Here is a 6,356-nt window from a genome sequence, read left to right on the forward strand (position 1 = left end):
ATATATATATATATATATATATATATATATATATATATATATATATATATATATATATATATTATTTAATATATAATTAATGGAAAGTGGATCATAAAATTGAACTGTGAAATTGACTATTTTTTTAATTTTTAAATATTTTAAATTTAATTTTAATGTTTTTTTGTAATTAAAAAGATAAGAAAATGTACAATGTTATTTAATATTTTATTTCATTTAATTTGTTTTATCTATATCTGTCTATCTATCTATTTATTTAAAAATATGTTTTTTATTTTAATGTTTGTTTGTTTTTTTTAATTAAAATGTATTTGTTTAAAAAAAAATCTTAAAATTAAGGAAATATAAAATTATGAAAAGGTGAACCAAGACATTGACAAAAGTTAAAATCGAAAAAAATATTCCTCATGTTAAAGTCCTCCACATACTGGATCAGAACTTTAGGTTATAAAAATGTTGTGAGAACACTGTTTCTAAAACATTGAAATGTCCACTTTTCTTTTAACAATATTTAAAGCTTACAAAAACATTGTAACACAATTTTCTTACCCAAAATGCAATATAACATTATTTGAACATTTATTTTGAATATTTAAAAAATGTTAAAATGTACAGAATTCTTAACGTGATTGTATAACATTATTTAAACAGCGATCAAAATTTAAATCAGAAATTTTAGAATTTTTAAAAACATGAATCAGATTTAGAATACAGTTTACAAAAACAATCCTTAGAATGGTCATCAAGAACAAGTAACATAATATGAACATTCTGATAATGTTCAGAATGCTTTCTCTCAATGATATGAGAATATATATCAAATGTTAATAAAGTAATATGATCATTCCATAACTATTACTTTAAGAATATTTAGTCTTAACATTTATATAATTTTGTAAGAACATTGTGAGAACGTTCCATGTTAGCTGGGAAGAATTCTTTCAAATATATCTAAAAAAGTTGTTTCTTGGCAGAATGCAGCTTGTTTACGAACGTGTTTAAGAATACAGTGCGAGATATTTCAGTCCCTCCATACATGTCACATGATCGTGTGTAGACGGGAAACATGAATGTGAAAATGCTTTCCTGGTCCACACCGTTGGGCTTTGGGTCTCGCAGGCTTTGACCCAGATCACAGCAGGTCACAGACAAGGACGCTATGCAATATATATACTGAAATCAGGTTGCAAAGCTGAACAAAATTACTTTTTTAGGGTCATTGCATGTGCATTCATTCTGTATTGTGATGTTTATAATGTTTCTTTATAGTTCAGTGCTCAGAATGAATGAACATCTCTCTGTATGACACCCTGTTGCTTTTATCTGATGAGAGGGTTTCCTCCTGAAGTAAATCTGTGTGAATCACAGCCTAAATTTTACTGCAGCTCAGTTTTATAAAGGAATTATAGAGTCAAAAACATGTGAAAGACAATATGATGCAAAACCTCATGTATTCCAGCATAAGACAGGAAGGTTTTTGCTGCTGCTGCATGGTGTATTTTTGGTCATTCTGTTGGGAAAAAAGATGCAATAAAAATGACAGCTGACATGCAAGCAGTGCTGTCCTCCGAACTCATGCAGAAATGCTCACGCTGCAGATATAAGCAGGAAATATAAGAATACAATCTAATACAAGATATTAACTATACAGTTGAGTTCAGGTTTCAGAATCTGCAATATATGAATTATTTTACCAAAATAAGAGGGATCATACAAAATGTATGTTATTGTTTATTTAGTACTGACCTGAATAAGATATTTCACATAAAAGAAGTTTCATGACCCTGTTCAAAAGTTTACATACACTTGATTTTTAATACTGTGTTACGTGAATGATCCACAGATGTGTTTTTTGTTTAGTGATAGTTGTTTATGAGTCCCTTGTTTGTCCTGAACAGTTAAACTGCCTGCTGTTCTTCAGAAAAGTCCTTCAGTTCCCACAAATTCTTTGGTTTTCCAGCATTTTTGTGTATTTGAACCCTTTCCAACAATGACTGTATGATTTTGAGATCCATCTTTTCACACTGAGGACAACTGAGGGACTCATATGAAACTATTACAGAAGGTTCAAACACTCACTGATGCTCCAGAAGGAAAAACCATGCATTAAGAGCCGGGGGTGAAAACTTTTGAAAAGAATGGGGATGTGTACATTTTTCTTATTTTGTCTAAATATCATTTTTTTTTTTATTTAGTACTGCCCTTCAGAGGCTAAATAGGATAGTTATAAGTGGACTTCTATGGTGCCCACGAGTTTTGCATTTTAAATGCAGCTTCAAGAGGCTCTAAATGATCCCAGACGAGGAAGAAAGTGTCTTATCCAGTGAAACGATGGGTGTTTGAATCTCTATTCTTTAAAGATTAATCAGCTCTAGTATATTGGTTGATCGCTTGTGTTACATAAAAAAAAAATGCCTAAAACTGATGCAGTAGCCTAGATTTAAAGCAGGTGCTGTTCAGGTCGCTGTCTTTATTTTTCTGCCATGGGGTGAGAACGTAATTATTACGAAAATGATTATTTATTTTTTGATAATTATTATTTTATTTCAGTTAGTTTTTCAATAAAAGTTGTTAGTTTCATTTCGTTCTAGTTTTTCATTTATTTTTACGTTTTTGTTTTATTTCAGTTTACGAAAATGTTTTCTGATCAATAGTTTTAGTCTTAGTTTTCGTTTACGAAAATAACCTTGGTTTGTGGAGGGGTGCCCTTTTTTCAGTTTCAGCACATGCCCCTCAAAAGGTCTGTGCACGGCCCTGCCCCAAAGAACCTTTCAGTCAACAGTTCTTAAAAGAACCATTTTGAAGAACATTTTAAAAATCTAAAGAACGTTTTCTGCATTGGAAGATTCCATGAATGTTCAAGGTTCAATGCCAATGAAGAACCTTTATTTTTAAGAGTGTAGAATGGGAAAAATACTTTGGAACCAATGGCTACATTGAGGGTGAACCACCAGAATTTTATCTTTTGGGTGAACCGTTTGTTTAATTCAATGTGTTATTTGTCATTTTCAGTGTGTCAGCACAAATGCATGTTAATTAGAGATTAATTTGTTCTATATTCATTTTTTATTTATTTTATTATCATTTTTATTTATTCAATCGGCTCCAAACGATCCCAGCTGAGGAAGAAAGGTCTTATCTAGCGAAACTATTGGTTATTTTCTAAAAAAAAAAAAATAAAAAAAAAAAATAAAGTTACAATTTTGGACATAGATTAAAGGAGTGGTTCACTTTCAAAACAAAAATGTACAGATAATGTAGTCACCCCCTTGTCATCCAAGATGTTCATGTCTTTCTTTCTTCAGTCGTAAGGAAATTATGTTTTTTGAGGAAAACGTTTCAGGATTTCTCTCCATATAATGGAAGTTTGAACTTCCAAAATGCCATTCACCATTTGAAGCAAAAGCACTTACTGGAGTACAACATAGCTGTAAAAGCATGTTCTTTTCTTTTATTTGCACCAATAAAGTCGTGCAGTTTTGAAGTATTTTGTCTAGCGTCAATTATATCGTCAGTTATATCGTTATCGCAAATTTTGCTATTTATATCGTGATAAAATTTTTTGACCATATCGCCCTGCCCTATTCACCACTGTTCCATGTTTTGGCCGTTTGTGGGTAATAGCTCTCACTGTGGTTCGCTGGAGTCCCAAAGCTTTAGAAATGGCTTTATAACCTTTTCCAGAATGATAGATCTCAACGACTTTCTTTCTCATTTGTTCCTGAATTTCTTTGGATCTCAACATGATGTGTAGCTTTTGAGGATCTTTTGGTCTACTTCACTTTGTCAGGCAGGTCCTATTTAAGTGATTTCGAACAGGTGTGGCAGTAATCAGGCCTGGGTGTGGCTAGAGAAACTGAACTCAGGTGTGATAAACCACAGTTATGTTTTAACACTTTTTCACACAGGGCCATGTGGGTTTGGATTTTTTTCCCCTTCATTAATCATTAAATCATTAAGGGGGCCAACACTTCACTCCACTGTATCTAAACATCCTTAAAATAAGATTGACATGTTTTCAAACAATATGATTTCTGACAAAAGGCTAGCAAAGAACTGGGCAAGTTGTCACTTGCTTTATGCATGTATTTTTATGCATATCATTATTTGCATTTAGCTGAAAAATAAGAGTTACATATTTTGTATGATAGGCCTACATTTTTAAACTGCAGTGTAAAAAAAGTCGCATTAGCAATTAAAGAAAAATTAAGCAAAATATGGTCAGGTTTATCAGTTTTACTGGTAGTCCATTCTATGAGGAGTTTGTGGGTATAATATGCTACAGTTTACTTTATTTTGCTATCCTCAATTACATAAACGAACTATAGTGTCCTGCACGCACTAGTAAACACATATGTGACCCTGGACCACAAAACCAGTCATACGGTAAAATTTTACAAAACTGAGATGTATACGTCATATGAAAGCTCAATAAATAAGCTTTCTATTGATGTATGGTTTGTTAGGATAGGACAATATTTGGCCGAAATACAACTATTTGAAAATCTGTAATCTAAGGGTGCAAAAAAATCAAAATGCTGAGAAAATCACCTTTAAAGTTCTCCAAATTAAGTTCTTAACAATGCATATTACTAATCAAAAATTACATTTTGATATTTATAGTTGGAATTTTACCAAAAATCTTCATGGAACATGATCTTTACTTAATTTCCTAATGATTTTTGATATAAAAGAAAAATCAATAATTTTGACCCATACAATGTAATTTTGGCTATTGCTACAAATATACCCCAGAGACTTAAGACTGGTTTTGTGGTCCAGGGTCACATATCAAAAATTATATCTGATGTCTGAATCATTTTTGGTTTGTCTGTAAGAGCTTTCTAAAGGGAATGCCAAAGACTGTACCACAGCTAACAAAAATGTTTTAAAAATGTTTTGCATTCCCAATAAGTTATGGAAACGTTACTTATAATAGCTGGACGCCATTGAAACCAGAAGCCAGACCCATAAAATTTACAAAAGGCTGGATAAGAACGTTCCATAAACATTATTTTAATGATTCGTCCAAACATTTACACAACCTTTAAAAAAGTGGGACCGGGCTGAGAGTCTATTCCTCACAGCCTCGTTTTCATTCATGTTGAATGGCGTCTAAGCTGATTAAGATTTGCCGTTAGATTTGATTAGTTGTATAAAGGCAGACGGGACTGGGGTCAGCTGTATCTCAGAGCCCTGGGTGTTTCACTCTGAGCTAAAAATACTTTATGACAGCAGATCCTTTGTGTTTTTCCATATGACCGCAGCACATTCACAGCTGCTCCCAAAGGAAAACTCACACAATACCTGAATTATTGCTCAGGAATCAAATCAGACAGGCGGAGATTCATCACCGGAGAGCAAACCCTAGACAATTATCATGAATGAAAACACCTTACTGTAAGCTGTACCAGTGTTATAGTCATTTATAGACAGATTTTAGATTACAGTTAGTTTACAATCGAATGCAAAGATTGTTTCGTCTATATATAATTTAACTTAAAAAAGCAAGTATGAAAATTTCTATGTTTACAGTAATATGTGACCCTGGACCACAAAACCAGTCTTAAGTAGCAAACATTGTATGGGTCAAAATTATCCATTTTTCTTTCATGCCAATCATGTTCTATGAACATATTTTGTAAATTTCCTACCATAAATACAAAAGTTTGGACACACTTGATTTATTTTATTATTATTATTATTTTTTTTTTTAGTCAAATATTAATTATTTTAAAAAACAATTCAATGTATTTTTTTATTTTTATTTTTATTTATTTTATTATATTTGGTTTGATTTGATTTACAGAATATAAATTCTCAGTTGTTTTTTTTTAAGAAAAACAGTCATTCCTTGGCACAATTTGTATTTGAAAATAAAATAAAATAAAATATATTGTATTGTTGTTGTTTTTTTTTACATAATTAACATTCGACTAAAAATAAATAAATAAATAAAACATTAAGTCAAGTGTGTCCAAACTTTTGACTGGTAGTGTATATCAAAACGTCATTTCTGATTAGTAATATGCATTGCTAATAACTTTATTTGGACAATTTTAAAGGTGATTTTCTCAATATTTAGATTTTTTTGCACCCTTCGATTCCAGATTTTCTCAATTTCAAAACCCTTTTATGACTGGTTTGTGCTATATCTATATTCCTTCCTTTATACAGCCTACCTTTTGTATTTTGTCTTGATTTCCAGTAAAAATATCTAAACATCTTTAAAACAAGACTGACATATTTTCAGACAATAATAGGCTAGTAAAGGACGGGGCAAGTTGTCATTTGCGTTATGCATGTATTTTTATGCAAATCATTATTTGCAGTTAGCCAAAAAATAAGAGTTACAT

This window comes from Garra rufa, chromosome 10 (assembly GCF_049309525.1).
Source record: "Garra rufa chromosome 10, GarRuf1.0, whole genome shotgun sequence".
In the NCBI taxonomy this organism is placed as follows: Eukaryota; Metazoa; Chordata; class Actinopteri; order Cypriniformes; family Cyprinidae; genus Garra; species Garra rufa.